The sequence below is a fragment of the Psammomys obesus genome, unplaced genomic scaffold (genome assembly GCF_907164565.1).
Source record: "Psammomys obesus unplaced genomic scaffold, mPsaObe1.curated_primary_1811, whole genome shotgun sequence".
NCBI classification, from domain to species: Eukaryota; Metazoa; Chordata; class Mammalia; order Rodentia; family Muridae; genus Psammomys; species Psammomys obesus.
In genome coordinates, this window is record NW_026596109.1 from 16,231,217 (window position 1) to 16,253,525 (window position 22,309).

Below are 22,309 nucleotides of genomic sequence, written 5' to 3' on the forward strand. Positions count from 1 at the left end.
GGAACCTAATATTCAAGTTTTCAAATCCAATATTTCAAACCTAGTTATTTCTTGTTTTGGATCTAATTTAGTTAGAAAAGTATGAGCCCTGTGAATTAAAATATTATGCCACTACTTCTCTGAATGACACCTTAAAAATTGGATTTTGATCTTCTGGATAATTTCAAATATTTCAGATAATTATTAATACCAAGCAGAAATGGTATTTTTCAAAATTTTTTCTTGCCTGTAGAATTTCTGTTTATGAGAAGGCTTGTATTACTCAGTATGATTTTCCTGGTTTTCTTATTCAGAATCCAGAGCTGTGTGCATTTGCTTGTTTTCTTACCCCACATGTATTTTAAAGCCACTCAATTGATCACAGGCACTGTATTGTTCCGAGTGTTACGGAAGAGACTAAAATTCTAACCCTCCAGCATTTACGGACCTACTGACGGACGTATTTACTGTAACGCTGCCATCTATCAGTAGGTCTGTAAATACTGGAGGCTTAGAATTTTAGATTGTGAATCCAGTTTTTAAAGTGTCATTCAGAGAAGTAATAACATAACATTTTAAATTCACACTCTCACCAGAAAGCCACCCCGGACTCCACAGAAACCCCACGCTTATCTCCTGTGCTTTAGCATTTAACTTAGGTGGCATTTGATGAGATGATCTTGTTGGAGTCACCAGTGGCCTCACTCTGGAGAGTACCCTGCATTTTTACCAGCTAATTAAGGAATTGTTAAGGCAAAGGTTACCTGAAACAATTGGGATTGCCATTTTTCTACACCTCCTCAGACTATGCTACTATGTGATTTTGGAAAAATCAAACCTGCCTTTAAGTGTCTGCCTGCCAGGAGGGAATGTCTCCCAGGCTGTACCTCATCTAGGAGTCTTACACTCCTTCCACACACTCTCGTGTGGGAACATCAGCGGTTGCTCTACCCTGTGATACCTACATCAGGCAGAACTTTTTCAGAGACAGAAATGGTGAGATCTCTTTGGATCCCTGGACATTCATGATCTCATGGCTCAGCTGGCATGCAGAATACAGTTGTTCAGCTTGCCTCCTCCTCTCCACACCCTACACACTGTAACAAGCAGAGTAAGACACACCTTGAAAATCACCCTATGTTATACTACCAGAGAGGTAGGATGTTCCAGAAACAGAACAGCTAGAAGTAGTAAGATTCTGCCATCTGGCAAAGCTGTTGGTCCAGATGGATTCACTAATGACTTCTCTGAAGTATTTAAACAGACCTTGCGAAAAACATGACTGGCATATTTAATTATTCTAAGTTAATAAGACTTCCGCCAGATAGAGCCCTCGGTGCTTGAGTCATGCTTTTGCCTAAAGAGGGAGGAAAGATGAATAGCACCAGGAAGCTAGGTTTTGCATAGACCCCTTCATTAGTGAAACTTCTCATTAGTAAATTGTTGTGTTGCAGTTTTTGGCAGTATTCCTCCTCTCTTAGAGAGTGCACTGTAAGCCTAGCCTTGTTGACCACACTCACTTTACCAGTAACAATTATACTGATGAGAACATCTGGGGGCTTGGTCATCAGCCATCCCTTCCTCATTCCTGCCTCTGTGGATGACTCCACCAGCTGCCTTCCTTTGGCATATGTATGTTAATATTTGTTCCTTGATTTTAGTTGTTTGTATCAGAGTAGTATAGACACATAACTAAAATGTTACAGAAATGCCCCCCCCCTTTCCCATCACCAATCCACCATTCCAAAGAAACTAATTTACTGTGCTTGTTCTCTCTGGTGCTCACGTCCAAGACTCCAGCCCATCTGCTTACTATATCTTCCTACCACCCCAGGCATGGCTGCCTCCCTGATAATATTAGTTGAGGATGTTGCTTACCTATGCCATTTTTATGTTTCCTTTCCGCTCCCCAGAGAAAAACATCTACAGTTCTCAACATTCGCTTCTGTGGCTTTCTTTTCATCTTTTCCTTCTGCTTTCTCTTCTGGTTAACACAGGATGGGCTTTGCTGTGTGCGAGCATCTTCTCTATGCATTCACCCATTGATGGCAACGTGGGCTGGTTCAAACACTGACTATTGTGAATAATGCAGCAATAAAAACACTTGTGGAAGTGTCACTGTGGTGTGCTGAACAGGAGTGTTAGAGATGAACACAGAGCTGTTCTATTTCCCAGTTTCTGGGGAACCTCGAAACTGACCTAGTGATGGTACCAGCAGGGCATGAGGACTACTCTTTCCCACAGCTCTGTCAGCATTTGCTGCTGTTTTGTTGATAATACCCATTTTGAGTTGTATGAAATGGGATCTCCAAACAGTTATGATTTGCATGTCCCTGATGCTAAGAATGCTGAATGTTTTTTTAGGTATTTGTTGGCCCTTTATGTTTCTATTATATGAGAGCTATTTGTTCAAATCATTAGCCCATTTACTGATTTACTGAATAATTTGGGCTTGTGTTTTTTTGTTTTGGGGTTTTGCTATTTACTTTTCTTGTTCCTTATAGATGCTAGATAGTAATCCTTACTAGGATGGTCAAGAGTTAGACAAGAGTTTCTCCTTCTGCAGGATACTTATTCACTGCACTCGTGGTTTCCCTTTTAATTTCATGCAGCCCCTCTTGTAAAGCTTGAGACTACTTCCGATAAAGTTGAATTCCTTTTCCTAAGGAATCTTAAGGTGCCTCTACCAGGCTCAAAATTTCACGTTTTTGTTCCATTTTGAATTGATTTGTGTGTGTTCGCGGAATAAAAGATACTGACTTACTTTCATTCCTTAATGCGGGTACCCAGTCAGCCCTGTGCCATTTGTCGAAAGGCTTCCTTCTAGTGTATATTTCTGACACTTGTTTCAAAGATAGACAGATGTGTCTGTGTGAGCTACTTCTCTGTTCTGTTCCATTGGTCTGCATGCCCGCCTTTGTGACAGTAGCAAGCTGTCTTTTGTCCTCTGGCTCTGTAGTGAAGCTTGAGATCCAGCCCTCCTGCTTATGACTATTTTGGCTGTTGGCATCCTGTTCTTCCGTATGAGTTTGGATCACTTTTCCTACTTCTGTGAAGAATGCCACCAGAATACAATGGAGATTTCATTAAAGCTTGTGGTGAGGAAACTATTTTGACACTATTGTTCTGATCCATATACAAGGGCAGTCTTTCTAGTGTCCTTTTCAAGGGCTTTAAAGCCTTCATTGTAAAGGTCTTTCTTTCATCTGCATGCTTAGGCTTACATCTGCCTAACTTTTCTTTTCTGGACACTCATGTGAAACTCATAGAGTTGGTATGTAGAAAAGCTTCTGACTATTTGAATGTTAATTTTATGTTCTGTTATATACTGAAAATGTTTATGAGCTTTGGGAGTTTTCTAATGAAGTCTTTTGGGTCATCTAAGTATAGAATCATATCTGCAAGCAGGGCTGGCTTCTTCCTTTCCTTTTGTATACGTTGTATTTATTTCTCTTGTTGTTCTAGCTGAGATGCTACACAGCATATTAATAAGAGGAGAGAGTGGGCACCCTTGTATTATCCCTGATTTTACAGAAAAATGCCATTAGCTTTTTTCCCACTTAATATAATGTTTGCCTTATATAACCTTTATTATGTTCAGTTATATTCTTAAGGACTTTTTATCATAAAAGGATGCTGAACTTTGTTAAAGGCCTTTCTATGTCTACTGGTATGACCATATAGCTTTGATCCTTAACTTTATGTGCTGTATTACATGTTATGTTGGATATACTTGTGTCTCTGGAATGAAACAAACTTGGTTATAATGTATGATTTTCTTTTTTTTTATAACCATCATATAAAAAAGGACTTTATTTTGAGAAATCAATTTCTTTTTTTTCACTTTTAAAGATTTATTTATATTTTTATAAATTACAGTTTATTCACTTTGTATCCTCTTTCTAGCCCCCTCCTTTATCCCCTCCCAATTCCACCCTCCCTTCCTCATCTCCTCCTCTGCCCCTCCAAAGTCCACTGATATGGAAGGTCCTTGTCCCCTTCCATCTGACCCTAGCCTATCAAGTCTCATCAGGACTGGCTGCATTGTCTTCCTCTGTGGCCTGGTAAGGCTGCTCCTCCCTCAGGGGGAGGTGATCAAAGAGCCAGCCCCTGAGTTCATGTTAGAGACAGTTCCTGTTCCATTTACTGGGGAACCCACTGGAGACTGAGCTGCCATGGGCTACATCTGTGCAGGGGTTCTAGGTTATCTTCATGCATGGTCCTTAGTTGGAGTATCAGTCTCAGAAAAGACCCCTGTGACCAGATTTTTTCATCTGTTGCTCTCCTTGGGGAGCTCCTGCCACTTCCAGGTCTTCCTATCTTCCCATTCCCAATCTTTCTAAGATTCCCACCACTCTGTCCAAATTTTGACTATGAGTCTCAGCATCTCCTTCGATACCTTGCTGGGTAAAGTCTTTCAACTGTCCTCTGTGGTGGCTCCTGTCCTGTTGCTTGTTTTCTTTCTCTGCCAATGTCTATCCTCTTTGCCTGAGAAATCAATTTCTAACTTATGGCAAGTTTTATTTTCAGAAATAAATCCACAGAACAACATATTCTAATTCCCCCTTAAAGATGGCATGCTGAGCAAGGAATGTTCTTTGTAGAGGTTCCTTCTTTACACTGTCAGGTACTGGCGCTCTGCCTTTTTTCAGCCACCAAGTCATCAACAGGAACATGTTCTAGTCCTTTTTCTTTAATACCTCTTTACAGTGTGCCTTCAACTGATCCTTCCAGCCACCCTCAGTTAATGTAGCTCTCAGCAACTCTGCAACGTTTTCTGTCTCCATTTTCTATTACTTTTGGTTAATCGCTGCTCTCATTTGGGCATCTTGGTTCATCTTGATAACCACACTCTTCAGCTGCCCTGATGTATGATCTTACTGAGAATTTTTACACCTGTATTTTCAGGGAAATTGGACGACCCCTTCCTCCCTCCCTTTCTCCCTCCCTCTCTCCCTCCCTTTCTCTCTTCTACCCTCCCTTCCTCCTTCTTTCTTTTCTTCTTCCCTTTCTTTGAGTAATTCTGCCTTGATAGAAAGAGTTTGATAATCTTCCTTCCCTTTCTGTTTTTAAGAAGATTTCACAGATTAGGGCATTGGATACCATGAAGCTCGAGTTGGGCTGCTGTGAACCACCAGATGTGGGTGCTAGAAACTGAACATGGGTCCTTTACGGGAGCAATAAATGTTTTCAACTGCTGAGCTATTTCTCCAGCCCTTCTTTAATTTTTTTCTTGCCATCTTCCGGTTTGGGTTTGGCTTATTTCTGTTTTTCTAAGACCTTGAGATCCATCATTATGTCATTAATTTGAGCTATCTAAGATTTGAATGTTTATTATGTTTATCATTTGCATGTACATATATGTGCCACAGTATGCATGTGGAGATCAGAGGACGACTTCCAGGAGCTAATTCTACCCTTGCGCCACGCGGTACCCGGGTGCAACTCAGGGCGGAAGTGCTCTTACTTAATAAACTACCTTGCTGGCTCTATCATTTTTTTATTTTTTGAAATGTAAGCACTCATAATTCCAAGGATTCCTCTTAGAATATAGCCTTATATAGAATAGCCTTAGCTATAGCCCAAAGGTTCTGGTGAGCTGTGCTTTCATTTTCACTTGATACTAGATAGTAAACATTTTTTGCTCTAATGGTTCAAGAACATGTTGTTCAGGCTCTGTGTGTTTGTGTAGGCTCTGTGTGTTTGTGTAGGCTCTGTGTTTTCTCTTGCTATTTGTTTCTAGATATTGTTCCATTGTGTTCTGATAAGATATGAGATAATTTAAGTTCTTTTAGATCATGTGTAATTGGTTTGTGTCCTTGAATGTCATCTATTTTGAGAGAGTCCGTGCCTGCTGAGGAGACTGTGTATTCCGTGTTGGATGCAAGTGTCTGTGGATACCCATTAGGTTCATCCGATCCAGATGTTAACTCTGCAGCCTTTTTGTTGATTCTTAGCTTAAATGTCCTCTGTAGAGATGAGAATAGAGCTGATGAGATGGCTCTGAGAGTGAGAGCACATGCCATGCAAGGCTGATGGTCTAGAACCCACCTTAGTGGGAGGAAAGAACCAACTCCATGAGGCCCTCTGACCTGCACATATACACATCATGGCATCTGAGTGCCTTTACTCATACATCATACATGCAACAATATAAATGTACCAGAAAGTATTTAAGGATGAGAATGGTATATTGAACTCACCTACTGTTACTGTTATTGTCACTGTATGAGAACCTGTCTGATCTTTCATCTTTTTATGTATGTATGTATGTATGTATGTATGTATTTATTTGTTGTTTATTATAATTTATTCACATTGTATGCCAGCTATATCCCCTCCTTTGTTCCCTCCCGATCCTGCCCTCCCTCAATCCCTCTTCTCACATGCCCCTCCCCAAGTTCACTGATAGGGAGGTCCTCCTCCCCTTCTATCTGACCCTAGTCTATTAGATCTCATCAAAACTGGCTGCATTGTCTTCCTCTGTGGCCTGGTAAGGCTGCCAACCCCCATCAGGGGGAGGTGATCAAAGAGCTAGCCACTGAGTTCATGTCACCACTTACTGGGGAACCCACTTGGAGACTGAGCTGCCATGAGCTATATCTGTGCAGGGGTTCATGCATGGTCCTTGGTTAGAGTATCAGTCTCAGAAAAGACTCCTCGGCCCAGATTTTTTGGTTCTGTTGCTCTCCTTGTGGAGCTCCAGTCCCCTCCAGGTTTTTCTATCTCCCCATTCTTTCATAAGATTCCCTGCACTCTGCCCAAAGTTTGGCTATGAGTCTCAGCATCTGCTTTGATACCCTGCTGGGTAGAGTCTTTTAGAGGCCCTCTGTGGCAGGCTCCTGTCCTGTTCCCTGTTTTCTCCCTCTTCCAATGTCCATCCTGTTTGCCTTTCTGCATGATGATTGATCATCTTACCCAGAGTCCTCCTTCTTGCTTAGCTTCTTTAGGTGTACAGATTTTAGTATGTTTATCCTGGCATTCTTTAAGAGATTTATTGATTTCCTCCAATGTTTTGTTTGTCTTTTCCTCGATTTCTTTACATTTTTTTCATTTCTTCTTTAAGGGCTTCTATCATTTTCACAAAGTTGGTTTCAATGTCCTTTTCTGGTGCTTCAGCAGCATTGGAATAGTCAGGCCTTGTTGTCATAGGCTGGCAGGGTCTGGTGGGGACACGTAGCCCTGGCTGTAGCTGACTGTGTTCTTAAACTGGTGTTTAGGCATCTGTGTTTGAGATGAATATAGGTCTAGGTGCTGATTTCTGAGTTTGTCTCTTTTTTAACACAATTTTTTTCATATTTTATTAACTCTGTATCCCAGCAGTATCCCATTCCCTCATCCCCTCCCAATCCCACCCTCCCTCCTTCATCTCCTCCCTGCCCCTTTCCAAGTCCACTAATGGGGGAGGACCTCCTCTCCTTTCATCTGACCCTGTTTTATCAGGTATCTTCAGGACTGGCTGTAAAGTCCTCCTCTGTTGGCCTAGCAGGGCTGCCTCTCCCATAGTGGGTCAAAGAGCCCATTGTTGAGTTTATGTCAGAAATAGTACCTGTTCCCCTTACTAGGGTACCCACTTGGATACTGAGCTATCATGGGCTACATCGGAGCAGAGGTTCTAGGTTATATCCATACATGGTCCTTGTTTGGAGAAACAGTCTCATATAAGACCCCTGTGCCAAGATATATTTGGTCCTCATGTTTGTAGCAGCTTTATTTGTAATATTCAGAACCTGGAAACAACCCAGATGTCCGTCAACAGAGGAATGGATACAGAAATTGTGGTATTTTTACACAATAGAATACTATTCAGCAATTAAAAATGAGGAAATCATGAAATTTGCAGGCAAATGGTGGGATCTAGAAGAGATCATTCTGAGTGAGGTATCCCAGAAGGAGAAAAACACACATGGTATATACTCACTTATTTAGACCTATAAGATATGACAAACATAATGAAATCTATACACCTAAAGAAGATAAACAAGAAAGAAGACCCGGGGTAAGATGATCAATCCTCACTTAGAAAGACAAATGGGATGGGCATTGGTCATAGGAGAAAACAAGTAACAGGACAGGAGCCTACCGCAAAGGGCCTCTGAAAGACTCTACCTAGCAGTGTATCAAAGCAGATACTAAGATTCATAACCAAACCTTCGGCAGAGTGCAGGGAATCAAATGAAAGAAGGAGGAGCTAGTATGACCTAGAGAGGACAGGAGCTCCACAAGGACCAGATTATATCTGGGCACAGGGGTCTTATATGAGTTTGTCTCTTTCGAATGGGGGTTTTGTTCCTTGGTTTCTTTTTCCTCTTTGGCCTTCCGGACTTTGTGTCCTTGATTTCTGGAGGCCAGTGTGACATCTGATCCGGTAGATAGTCTCTGTCCAGGTTGGACATGGGACTTCTGGACTAGCTTGGTCTTTGGTGTAGCATGAGGTCTTGCTTCTTCTGACTGGTGTGAGCCTCACCTGAGCAGGGGACCTCCTCTGGAGTTGGGGGCAGGGCCCTGACAGGAGAGTGGGAGTGAGGTGGGAGGGTGGGGGAACAGTGGAATGGGTCTTTGGGGACCCAGTCTAGGGAGAGGGGCAGTTCATTTGGTGACTTCCTGCCAGCTAAACTGTCTCACTCCCTAGACTCTCATTAGAATACTCCATACATATTTTTTTTCTCTTCCTTCTCTTTGCTGTTACAGAGCACACAGAGACAGCTTCTTGTAGGCAATTTTACCTAGAAGTCTCTTACTTTTTTTAACCTTTCTTTTGAGAATTATCAACCAGAGACAATATGTCTGAGCTTCCTGGCTTATATAGCAGAGACTTCAGAATCCTCTGGAATACTTTGGCGGTACTCTGAGGAGTATAACTTCTTTCGGATTAATCCATGTGTGTATGTCAGCAGTCTATTTCATTTTATCGCAGAGAACAAGTCCATTGTGTGGCTATGTCAGAATTTGGTTATTTATTTGTTTGTTGATGGGTATTTATTCCAAATTTCTAGCTATCATGAATAAAACAAAATTATTTAGACAAGCATTTGTTTAGTCGATCCTTTGTATTTATTTTGTGTAAGTACTTGGGAGTGGAATTGATCTCACGTAAATTGATATGTTTATAAGAAACTGCCAAACTGCCTCCAGAATGATTTGTCATAATGTCTTTCCACTAGCAATGTCGATACATTCCAGGTGTCTCTCTCTTGCACACACATTCTTCTGAATTTTAATTGTTTTTGACAATGTTCAAGTCATGTGGCCATGTTTTAAATTGTGTTGCTTTTGTATTACTGATTTGTAGATATTCTTTGTATGTTCTGGGTACAGGTCCTTCATGATTTTTCTCCCAGTCTGTGACTTCTGCTCACACTTTTATAATGCTGCATATCAATTAATAGACGTTTTCATTTTGAAGTGCACGTTTTCATTTCTCCTGTATGGCTCATGCTTATTTCTTGTTCCAAGCCAGTGTCTTTCAGAAGCTGCAAAGCTTTTCTCTTGGTTTTGTTTTTTTTTTCTCCCTTATGTTTTAATATGTATACTGTACCTCTTACTGCTTGGTCTATTTGAAAAAAGTATTGTGAATGGTGAGAGCTGAGTTGAGAGTTGAAGTTGTGGGGTTATTTTATGAATATTTAATCATTGAAGCACTATTTATTTATTTTTTAATTACTAGCAAGGGTGGAGGATACATGTGCCATAGAGTGCATGTTGAAGTCAGAGGAGAGTTTGTGGGAATGGGTGTCTTCTTCCATCACGTGGTTCCTGGGGCTAAAATCAAGATCTCGGGGCTTGGCGGCAGGTGCCTTTACCTGGTTGGCCCTGGCATGACTTTTAAAGACAGGTATACTGCCTTAGTCTGTGGAGTGCTGGAACTACAGGCACACGCATGCGCTTTGCCTGCACACGTGCACACACCCTGCCCGGCCCTCAGTCTTCCTCTCCTCCCCAGGGATGGCCAGGGTCTGGTGCTTGCGTCAGGGTGCCTGTCTGATGTGTAAACGCATCGCATACTGATTAGCTTCAGGACTGTTGGCTGACAGCTGCCCTTTGACCACTGTGCTAACCCGCGGGAAGTGTATCGGCAGGGTAGCAGCAGCGTGGGCGTAGATCTAGATTAAATTCACTGTCCACCCTTACACTAATACTCTGCCAATCTGACTCTTGTGAAGGCTTTCAGCCTAACTTTCATGTTCACTGACACTTTCTTTAAGGGTAGCTGGGACAGTATCTCGTGTTATTTGTGTTTGGGTGAGAATTCTAACCCCCGTCTTTTCCTGTCTTTTTGTTTTGGATGCTTTCTTCTTAGTGAGCCATTTTTATATCTTCTATGTTTAATTTTCCTTTTTTTTTTTTTTTTTTTTTTTTTACCAGTTTAATTCTGAGAAGGTGCTGTCGTTAGATTTGTGGGACTAAGTCGTTATAGCTCTCTATGTACACACGTCTCTCTGGCTTAGGATAAAGGGTAGGTTGCATTGTGTCTACAGTTCATCAGCCAATTAGTAACACTGTAGCTGCTGTTTTAGGCACCGTCTTTCCACTGCTTAGGACTTAGGGTTCCTCCTTTGAGGTAGATACTGTTATTCTCATGTTATAGAAAGGAAATTGAGGCCCAGAGTAGAGGCTGAGCAACTCACAGACTTATGAAGAGCCCAGTAAGTACAGGGGCTGGATAATGCCTCAGCAATGCACTGGTTACTGTGTTTTTCTTAAATCTTTCATAACTCAGGTAATACAAAGAGCTGCCATAATTAAAGGCTTGAAGTACACAAAGCTTGGGACAGTTAATCTAAAAACAAGCAATTAAAGTCACAGAGACCCTGCAGCAGAGCCTGAGATGCTGGCCAAGATCTACGTGAGCATAATCTTTACAAAAGTTACCTTCGCTCAAAAACGCGAGATGAAAGCGATGCTGATTTTATAAAGAAGGGAGAGGGACTTTGGCTTCACACCCTGTTTGGGGCTTTCTTTTGGTCATTAGTTTGGCTATCTATCAAACTTCTGTGCACCCTCATGTTTAGGAGATCTTCTTGAAGAAAAGGCCAAGGACATGCGTGGAAGGACATGCTGTGGGTACTGGCTGCTGCTGAGCAGCCAGCATTCTGAGAAAACAAGGCTGCATAAACATTCAGGAGCCACTATAAGTTTTACTGCTGTGTGTGTATATGACATACAGCACCACTTTATAAGTTATGAAATATCTAAGTCTATTATAAATTCAGTATAGCAGCTCAATTCCCATAGAACACTTTCGTCGATTGTTGCCGAACCTGTGCCGTTGTGGTCACCCTGTGGTTACCATTGAACCATGGCTTAGCAAGGTTAGATAAGGAATTGATACTTTATTACTATATGATTCAGAAAAGTCTTGAACTAGACTTGTAGCTCATTGGCCATATGCTTGGTCTGTGTGTGCAGAATCCTTGCGCAAGGTCCTGGCTTCTATCTCACTGCACACGCACACATGCCCACATTCCCATTGTTGGCAAATGTAGTTCTAATAGAAGTGTTAATTTGTAGTCCATGTATTGTTGATGAAGCAAGATGTATCTGGGAGCATTAGTCATTTGCTAAAAGAAAATCCCTGGATCTGGGCCTGGGAGGTAGCTGAGTTGGTCAGCTCACCAGCTCTCCTGAACCTGTGCCACCAGGGCAAGCTCTCCAGCTCTGCTGCTCCTCCCCACCCCCTTCCTCCCCCACCCCCCAGCGCTCCCACCCTCCACACCTATAGTATTCCTGCTGTTTAGACAGGACAGCAGCTAGTGACCTCAACATTTGTGAGTTTTAACATATTACCTTTGTTTTTAATATAGTTTATTTAATTATGTTTATAGACAAACTTAACAATGGCTGGTTTTTTAAAATTTTTTATTATTAATTACATTTTATTAACTCTGTGTCCCAGATGTATCCTGCTTCCTCATTCCCTCCCAATCCTACCCTCCCTCCCTCATCTCCTCCCTGTCCCTTTCCAAGTCCACTGATAGGGGAGGACCTCCTCTCCTTTCATCTGACCCTAGCTTATCAGGTATCTTCAGGACTGGCTGCAAAGTCCTCCTCTGTGGCCTAGCAGGGCAGCTCCTCCCTCGCCGGGGAGAGGGGGGAGGTCAAAGAGCCCACCATTGAGTTCATGTCAGAAGTAGTCCCTGTTCCCCTAACTAGGGTACTCACTTGGATACTGAGCTACCATGGGCTACATCCGAGCAGAGGTTCTAGGTTATATCCATACATGGTCCAGTGGCTATTTAATAACTGATTCACAAAGTTGTTGAAACTTTACTGTCAGTTCCTGATAGGCTAGTAGTTCTCAACCTTCCTAATGCTGTTACCCTTTAATAGTTCCTCATGTTGTGTTGCTACTTCACAACTGTAAATGTCTCTTTTCCGATGGTCTTAGGTGACAAGTTGAGAACCACTGTGTTAGCCTGCCTAGTCTGGCTTCATCTAAGCCTCTGCACACTCTGATCCCAGGCTACCGAACCACCATACTTTTAATTGCTCCTTAATATAGTATGATGGTGTTCCTGGAAAATAGCTCCATGCCAATATGAGTATGGCAAACAGGTATGGCAATACTCAGTGTCTGTCATATTTATTTTTAAATCACATGTATTCTCATTAGATGAGGCACTTATCATACATGCGAGGAAATTCAGTTTGTGGGACCATGCTCTATTATGAATTATAGAGTACATGAGTTTACGAAATTCAGGAAAATGGAATGGATTCTCATGGTCTGTCTGACAAATGATTGTCACTCTCATTTGCTCACCCAGACCCACCAGGAAGGTGAGCCTTTCTCCATGGTGTTAAAAGAGATCACTGTCCTGGTGGTATCACTGTACCCCAGCGCCAAACACATTCCTAGGAACTGAAATTAGAACATATCCTTCCCTGTCCAAGACTCCACTAGTTTAGGGTCATGCTGTGCAAGTCAAGCCTGCATTTGTGTTTTCCATCTTGGAGATGCACCTCCACTGGGCCTTGGCAACTCCCCACTGAGCCCACACAGCAGCAGGCTCCCCTTCTCTTTCTTTCTGCCCAATGACCTTGGTCTGTCTATCTGCTCATCAGAAAGCCTTGCTTGGGCTTATGTTCAGGGGTGGGGTGGAGAAGGTTGTATGCTTTCCTGGTGAGATCATTCGGAAATAAACCAGCACCGAGGCATCACCGAGAGAAACACGAGCAGCCTGGGTAACAGGGAGAGGGGGTTTCCAAAGCATATTAGAACCAGGGACACTTATTAATTGCTTCATTTAGAACACGTACTCAAACTATTTATTTTTAAATAATTGCATTTTTTTTTTTTTAAGAAATGTATGTTACATCAGAGGATCAAGAATGATTAATGCTAATCAGGGGGCTTTGTCTGACCTCATAAGCAGGGCTTCTATTTCCATGACCCTGTTAATTCTCATTTCCCCTCCTGAACATATTTGGAAATCATTATGAGAGTGTCTGGCATTAGGAAGATAGGCTCTGCCCTCCTGGCCTGCCACAGAAACAAATCAATTTCTCCTCCTGGACAGGCTGGCGGAAAACCTGCTCTGCAGTGCTTTCTGTTGCTATGGTAACAGAAGATGGGATTTCCCAGGGGAACTCAATTTATATACACACATGGAGACAATCAATCTCTCAAAGCTTCACCCATTTCTTGTTACTATGTGTATAATACAGCAGATACACTAAGACAAGCAGGGAAAAGAAAATGGAATGACATCAAACTGTTTTGTGTGTATGCGGAATGAGACTGCCCTTTGATTAACACCTCTGATAATAGGAGTCAATTTAAATTATCTTAATATTATGACATGGCTGTTGCTACATTTTGCAAGATTGGTGAAGAGGTCCAAGTTTTCTTAGGACGGCAAAGAGATTTGCGGACTCTGAGCTGCCAGCCATTGTGATGTGTAAAGGGATAGGTTGATTTTGTATGAGGAAAAGCCAGTCAGAAATATATCTGTTGCTTAAAATGCTTCTCAAATGACATTAAGATATTTTGGAATTAGGAAGAAAGATCCTGTTGAAAAAATATTGTTTAAAACTATTTGTTATTTATGTTAAAATATATTTTACATTTAAAAATCTTTAAAAATAAAACATATTCCATTATTTCCCTGTTTCCCTTTCTCTTATATCCCCTCCCTCTAGCCCATCTCACATTCTACATCCAGATTTCTCTCAAATTGGTGCTTTTTCTTTTGATCATTATTGTTTCATACTCACTTTGACAAAGACACACAGACACAAGCACACGTGTGCGTGCACAGATATACAAATATAACATGCTGAATCCATTTTGTGAACTATGCTTAGGATTTTAGGGCTCATTTTTTTGTATTGATAAGCATTTAGGGAGCTCATTCTTGGGAAAGGCCAATTCTCCCTCGTTAGATTTGCTTGGTATTCATTGTTGAGGAGTTGGACCCCAAGAAAACTCCCCCTTCTGTCTTAGATTGTCTATTGACGTTGCTCTTGTTCAGGTCTTGTTCAGGCAGCCATTTCTAGGAGACACACGCTCACCGCAGACCTTCCGGTCCTTGGTTCTTACAACCTTTCTGCCCCCTCTTCTGGGATGTCCCCTGAGTCTTAGGTACAGGAGCTGTGTTGTAGATGTATCTGTTGTGTTGGGTTCTCCACAATCATTGAAAATTGTTCTTCTTGGAATTCTTGAATTTATACATTCGGAGGGTGTGAGGAAAGGGGTACTAGACGCCCACGGTAGCCTAGGCCTCATTACCCTTCTACTGCATGCTGATGTTGTACACTATGTTCTTGGCAATCCAGTTGTTGAAATTTGAAGCTTTCAAAGTGTTACTGAATTAATACTGACAAACTTAAGATAAATGTCAACAGTGCTCTAGGGGCTCATAGATGTTGTCAGTTTGTTACCCAAGTGAGAAGAGTAGAGTTTCACAGAAGCCGGTAAAGGAAATACCAAATGATGAAGTAAATGTCTGTTGTCCTTTTCTGTTCTGTTGCCTCTGCTTGTTCATCTGGTTCCCAGGGATTGGATCTAGCATCTTAAAGCATGCTAGGCAAATGCTCAACCACAGAGATGAATCATCCTTTCTATTCTTGTTGTTTTTAGTGCTGGGGATTGAACTCTGAGACTTGTGCATGCTAGGAAATCACTCTACCACTCTACCATTGGGCTGTGTCTCCAGCCCTGTTCTAAGTCTAACAGGAGCATGTTGCAAGCTGGGGAAGGAAGCTAGAGACTCGGGGCTTAGAAAAGGAGAAAGAGCCAACATTTTTTTTTCTAAAAAAAAAGGTTTTTGTTGTATTCAAGAGGTAAAGAAGGAACCTGGAGAAATGAGTATCATGGTCTGGGAAGAGTTAGTTTAAAAAAAAAGCATAAAAGAACTTTGAGTAAAAAAAATACATTCCAATGAGAGATTTTAAATCAACGTAGTAAATGTATGGGTTTATCAGAATCATCCGGGACAGTACATTCCAGAGTAAAGGTTCTATAGATGGGGTGTTTGGTAATGATGCTGAGTGACTTACGCTGATAAGTTATCATGAAAGTCTCTGCCATTTTTTTTAATCAACATTCAGGGTTTACTGAGGTGGGGCTGGCCAGTCACCCAGCAGACTGTCTCTGAGGGTAGCTTTCCAGGCCAGAACTAATAGTTACCAGCAGTGGCTTCCACTGAAAGCGGCAAGCTGAGGGCCAGAACTGAATTGCTGGTGTTGGGCCAGGCGTCGGCAGCTTTCTGGCAGGGAATAGCTTACCTATTACGGTAAGTGTGGGCTAGAGCAATTGGCTCTTAGCGTGGGCTTCCACTGGTGGTGGCAAGTCTAAGAAAGAAAGAAAAGGAGAGAAAAAGACCAAACACACACACACACACACACACACACACACACACACACACACATATATACATACATACACACACACACACACACACACACACACACACACACTGGACGAAGTAAGACAGACTCCAGCAGACAGTTTCCAAATAAACCTCTTTCAAATTTCTCTAGTCATGCATGCATACATGCAAACACACACACACACATACAGACATACACACATACATACATACACATGCATACATGCAAACACACATACATACATACACACATACATACACACATACATACATACACACACATACATACAAACACACACACATACATACACACACACACATATATACATACATACATACACACACACACACACACACACACACACACACACACACTGGATGAAGTAAGACAGACTCCAGCAGACAGTTTCCAAATAAACCTCTTTCAAATTTCTCTAGTCATGCATGCATACATACAAACACACACACATACATACATACACACACATACATACATACACACATGCATACATACAAACACACACATACATATACACACATACATACAAACACACACATACACACATACATACACACATACATACATACACACATACACACACATACATACATACACACATACATACATTCATACATACACACATACATACATACAAACACACATACATACAAACACACATACATACACACATACATACATACATACACACATACATACATACAAACACACACACATACATACATACACATACATACATACATACATATATACTACACATTCACACATTGGGTGGGTGGAGCAAATTCCAAAGAGTGAGTTCGAACTCAGCCTTACATACGTACATATATACCTACACAAATCTTGGTAGATGGAACAAACTCTGAAGAGCAAGTTCCAGCCCATTTATTATTTCTCCTGCAGCTTACATCCCAGCAAGATCTTTCAAGAAGTTCAAAAATCACAGTGTGGTGTCTATTTTTTAAGTGAACAGTTACAGTGCGTGTATGTAAGAAAATATGTCCCCAGCACCCTCATATGACTAACTGTCTTACATATTATGGGTCAGAAACAAATATGAACAACAAGCTATTTCCAAGAACCCACATACATTTGTAACTAAGCAACTTGTTATAGATTAACAAGACGAGCAAGCAAGGTAATTTCTCAGCCAGCTTTTCTCTACCTGCAGGCTGCAAATTGCAGTCACAGAGAAAGAATCAATTATCCTAAAAAGTAGTTTTATAAAAATCTTAAAAGAATCACAAACCTAAAGTTTTATATAAAAAAACAATGAGCCATTTCTACTTTAAATCTTTAAGGTGTGTACCTACTCACTAATAATTTATATTAAATCATATCAGGAAGCCGAGGGCAAAAATTAATACAAGAAGTTAATCACCTTGAAGCTCAGCTTCAGTGAGAGAGTCATGTCAGCTAGTACTAATTGGGGTATTGTTCTTGCTCACCAACCTCAGAAAGTCCTAGCTTAACTATTAAGAGTGTACTTCTCTGAACTTCAAGTTGTTTTCCAAGATTTTCTACATCAAAGTCACTGCAGAAACATCTTTACCTGACCTTGCTGAACAATCTATTTTTTTTTCCACATTCTTTCTAAGGGTAGTGGTCATCGCTACCAACGTACATCTGTGCGTTCCTTTCAAGGGTGGTCGTTGAATCACTGATTGGCTCCCGCAGCCATGCCCGGAAGACATCAAGCACTGTTAATTGTAGGTGCCAGCGATACTGCCTAGTGAGGGGCTGGCCGCCCCCTAGAGTTCTCACACAGCTCAGGACCACAAGTGCAGAGCTGTGCTCCATGACAGCATGACGTCCTGAGGACACACAGTCCTCCAGATTATGTCTCCCAGGCAACCCGTCGTGCTTGTGCCAGCTGGGGGGTTGCATTCCCACCAGTTAGAGTTCTAGAGCTGTTTTGCTATTATTGCTCCTGTACAACCCCCAACAATTTGTTTCGTTTTGTTTTGTCACTGTAACAAAATGGCTGTGGAAGCAAAAGGAGAAAGGTTTGGCTTGACTTACAGTTTTGAAGATTTCAATCCCCGCTCACAGGCCCCATTGAGCCAGGGCTGTGGTGAGGGATACTATCATGCTCATTTTGTGGTGGCCAGGAAGCAGAGAAGACAAGCCAGCAGTGAACTCTTTCCTCCGACTAGCCCCCACTCCCCAGTTTCTGAGCCACTTCTCAATAATGCTAACTTTGAACCCAGAAGCCCTCAGAACTCACCTTCCAAAACCCTGCTGTGTTGGGAATCAGTCCTTCAACATACAAGCCTTTGGAGTATTTCGTGTCTAAACCACAGTAAAGATCTGTGAACACCCAATTCTTTCAATAGCTTTCCTCATTCAAACAACTGTCTGAGAAAACTCCAGGGTCCTGCCCATCCCAAGTACTTTAGAATTCCGAGCATCTGCCATCTCTCTCATTTAAAATGGAAGCCGTGACCATAGCAAGTGAGTTGTGTCTCTTGGGATGTCTCTGGCCATTTAGGGGCAGTATGCCCTTCCTCTTTCTTTTCTAGTCCCTGAGTAGAACATGTTGCCCTTAGGAAAGAGGAGAGACGTTGTGGCAGCAGAGTTGTTGGTATCACCAATTAGCTCTTAGCAGGCATTTCTGTAAGGCTTACTGTGCTAGGTGATAGGTCATAAACTGTTGAGAAGAATGAAGGAAAGCTCCTCCCCTCATTAAGTATACAATCCAGCCAAATTATTTTCTTCCTAACTGGTAGGGCTCCAGCTGCAGTGCTAACCTGAGGAGTTTACCACTAAAACCTAGGAAGAGTTAAAATCATCTCTCCTCTCATAGCTAACTTCTCAGATCTCCCCTTCCACTTCATCCCGGTGGAAGCATTCATGTTATATCCTGCTGTAACCTAACTTTCTGGCCTTGCCAAGATCTTTCCTGAGCTTCCCCTGCCTGCTGGACCGACATCAATTCCTGCCCGTGTCAGTCAGAGATTGCAAATTGTCTTTTCATCACAAATGCCACTCACACCTTACCTTCTGTATGAATTCTGGTAGTCCTCAGTGTCTTGAGAGGCTAGGTGCTTGCTCTCCTTCTTTCCATGTCACTGTGTATAGTGGCTGTCACTCCTTTTAGGGGCTCTTTGAAACAAATTACCATTTGGGGTTTTTTCGATTTGTGTGTCTGTTGCTCTGTCGTTGACATATCAAATCCCTAAAGTTTTAGTGAATGAATTACTAAACATATGCTGTTGTGTTTGTAGGTGAGAGTTTCACAGGCTGCTTCCATTCACTTCATTAATGGAACAATGTGACACTTCATAAGCTCTTGACGGTTTTCTAGAGTATTTCTGGAGCTTGGGTCTCGGTGTTCCTGAAGGTCCACGGGGTAAAGGCTGCTCTCCAAGCTGCATGGTGGCAGAGCTTTTCAGAAGTGGAGACTGAAAGAAGTTAAACAGCAGCCAATCAAGCAATTCAATTTAAAAATGGGGTACAGAGAGAATAGTGGAATACCAAATGGCAGAGAAACACTTATGAAATGCTCAACGTCCTTAATCATCAGGGAAATGCACCCATCAGAATGGCTAAGATCAACAACTCATGGCAACACATGCTGGAGAGGACATGGAGAAAGTGCCTCCTCCATTGCTGGTGGGAATGTAAACTTGTACAACCACTCTATAATCAATCTGGCACTTTCTCAGACAATTAGTGCTTCCTCAAGATACAGCTATACCACTCTTAGGCATATTTCCAAAATATGTTCAACTATACAACAAGGACATTTGCTCAACCATGCTTGTAGCAGCTCTATTTGTAATAGCCAGAATCTGGAAAAAACCTAGATAGCCCTGGAGGAATGGATACAGAAATTGTGGTACATTTACACCATGGAATACTACTCAGCTATTAAAAATAAGGAAATCATGAAATTTGCAGGCAAATGGTGGGAACTAGAAAAGATCGCCATAAGTGAGGTATCCCAGAAGCAGAAAGACACACACAGTATATATTCACTTATAAGTGGTCATTAGACATATAATACAAGATAAACATACTAAAATCTATAGTCCTAAAGAAGCTAATCAAGAAAGAGGACCCTGGGTAAGATGATCAATCCTCTTGTAGAAAGGCAAATGGGATAAACATGGAAAGACGGAGAAAACAGGGAACAGGACAGGAGCCTACCACAGAGGGCCTCTGAAAGACTCTACCCAACAGGGTATTATAGCAGAGGCTGAGACTCATAGCCAAACTTTGGTCAGATTTGCAGGGAATGTTATGAAAGAATGGGGAGATAGGAAGACCTGGAGGGGACAGGAGCTCCACAAGGAGAGCAACAGAACCAAAAAATCTGGGCCCAGGGATCTTTTCTGAGACTGATACTCCAACCAAGGGCCATTCATGGAAATTACCTAGAACCCCTGCACAGATGTAGCCCATGGCAGCTCAGTCTCCAGTGGGTTCCCCAGTGAGTGGAACAGGAACTATCTTTAACATGAACTCAGGGGCTGGCTCTTTGATCACCACCTCCTGAGAGGATGGGCAGTCTTAACAGGCCACAGAAGAAGAGAATATAACCAGTCCTGATGAGAAGGTGGAAGGGTCAGAGGGAAGGTGAGGAGGACCTCCCTTATGGGGGAGGAGCATGGAAGGAGAAGAGGAATAAAGAGTGGGTTTGGGAGGGGATGGGGGAGGGAGCTACAGCTGGGATACAAAGTGAATAAATTGTAATAAATAATTTTTTAAAAAACCTAAGAGAGAAAGATATGGTTGTTGAATACTAAATGCAAGATGATTATTAAATTTCTCTACCTTATCCTCTGCTATCATTTTTGTACATTTTACAAAAGATGTTTACTTTCTCATTTTATTATATACATCCTCAAATGTTGTTTGCAATTATTTCTGTGTCTAAATTAGGTATTATGGTGCAAGGATTGCCAAATACAGAAGTAAACTGATATTTGTCACAAAAAAAAGAAGTTAGTCTGGAGAGAGGTCTTGAGGTGAATGGCCTTGCTGGAGCTAAGGCAACTGTGCCTTCTTCCTTTATTCTCCCTTCCCAGCTATGACGTGAGCTGTTTTGCTTCATCACAGTGCAGGGCCAGCTGGTCATAAGCTAAAGTAACAAGTGTGAGGGCACACACATCACTGATTTATATAATTTGATGACAGTAGTTATTTATGATAACAGAAAAACAATGAGCACATGTACATACTATTAAATATCAGCCACAGGGACTTTCTAGCAAAACTGTGATTGGAAGGTTCCCTTTATACTTATCAAAATCATCTGTCAACTAACTTGGAAAGCTAAAATGTTCCACAACCTTAAAAAGCGTTTCAGTCCCTAATGTCCCCTTGTTAGGAGAAGATCCCATTTCATATGAGTTATCTTTGTATTACTTCACCATAAAAACTCTTGAGGATATATATTTTAAATTAATATTATTTTATATCTATTATATTCATATCAATATTATATTTATTTACTTATTTATTTGCTATCTTGTGTATGTTTGTGGGTTCACACATACCATGGCGCATGTGTGGAGGTCAGGGGACAACCTGTGGTAATCACTTTTCTCCTTTCACTATGTTGGTGGTCTGTAAGATTAAATTCAGTTTTTCTGTTTTAGAGGAAAGTGCCTTTACCCTGAGAGCCATCTTACCAGCCCCTGAAGAAAGTTTTAGGGAAAATACTTGTTATATGTCAAATTCCCCTTTAAGTCAGATTTCCTTAGTTTGTTGTCTGTGAGAGTCCATTCGTAGTCACCCCTTTGGGGCTCTGTGAGTGCCTGTGGAGGAATGCCTTCCTCAGGCCCTGCTCTACCTTGTCTTTCAGCTTGCTGTTTTGGCTCAAGTGCCTGGCCAGTGAGCCCCAGGACCTGTCTGACTCCAGCCCTTGGTGCTGGCTGAACAGGCTAGTTTTCCAGATTCGTAAAGTGCCATCTTTTGTTTTGTTTTGTTCTGTTTTGATTCCCAACACCTGTCTTGGTATGTCTTCTTTAGACATTGAGTTGAACACAATGACTTTTCCATCTTGACTCTCTTGACTTCCTTTCTTGACTGATGCAGATTCCTTGAAATGAGACTTGGATTTGATGAAGCTTCATTTTTCTAGAACTACAGAATAAAACTGTTCAAGACACAGGCTTAGTAATCTGCATGCAGTTCCCTTGGTGTCACAGTGACTTATGTAAAAGAGAAAACTTCACTTCAGATGCGTAATCTATGACAATAGACATGTAAACAGTAGTCTACCTGGGGACCTTCCTCTGCTTTGGAATCCTAGTGAGGGCAGGATCTATCTTGTGCATCAGCAAGTCTGCTTAATTAATGGAAAAGTGAACATTCTCTTTACAACAGAATTTAAAAAAAAAATTAAAGTCAAGAGCTAGATTGAATGCTTAATAATATTTTGAAAATCAGTAAGTAAATATAACTTAACTTAGTGACAGGACCATGTAAAATATGGTATTTGAGAATATGACCATGGTTAATACTGATT

The 22,309-nt window shown here is 41.6% G+C and overlaps 1 protein-coding gene and 1 pseudogene across 1 annotated transcript in view; one reads left to right on the forward strand and one right to left on the reverse strand.

The window, feature by feature from the left end:
* The window catches only part of Eml6 (EMAP like 6), a 233,400-nt gene that overhangs the window by 72,656 nt on the left and 138,435 nt on the right, over window positions 1-22,309 (forward strand).
* Window positions 4,506-4,823, reverse strand: LOC129692382 (transcription and mRNA export factor ENY2-like; annotated as a pseudogene).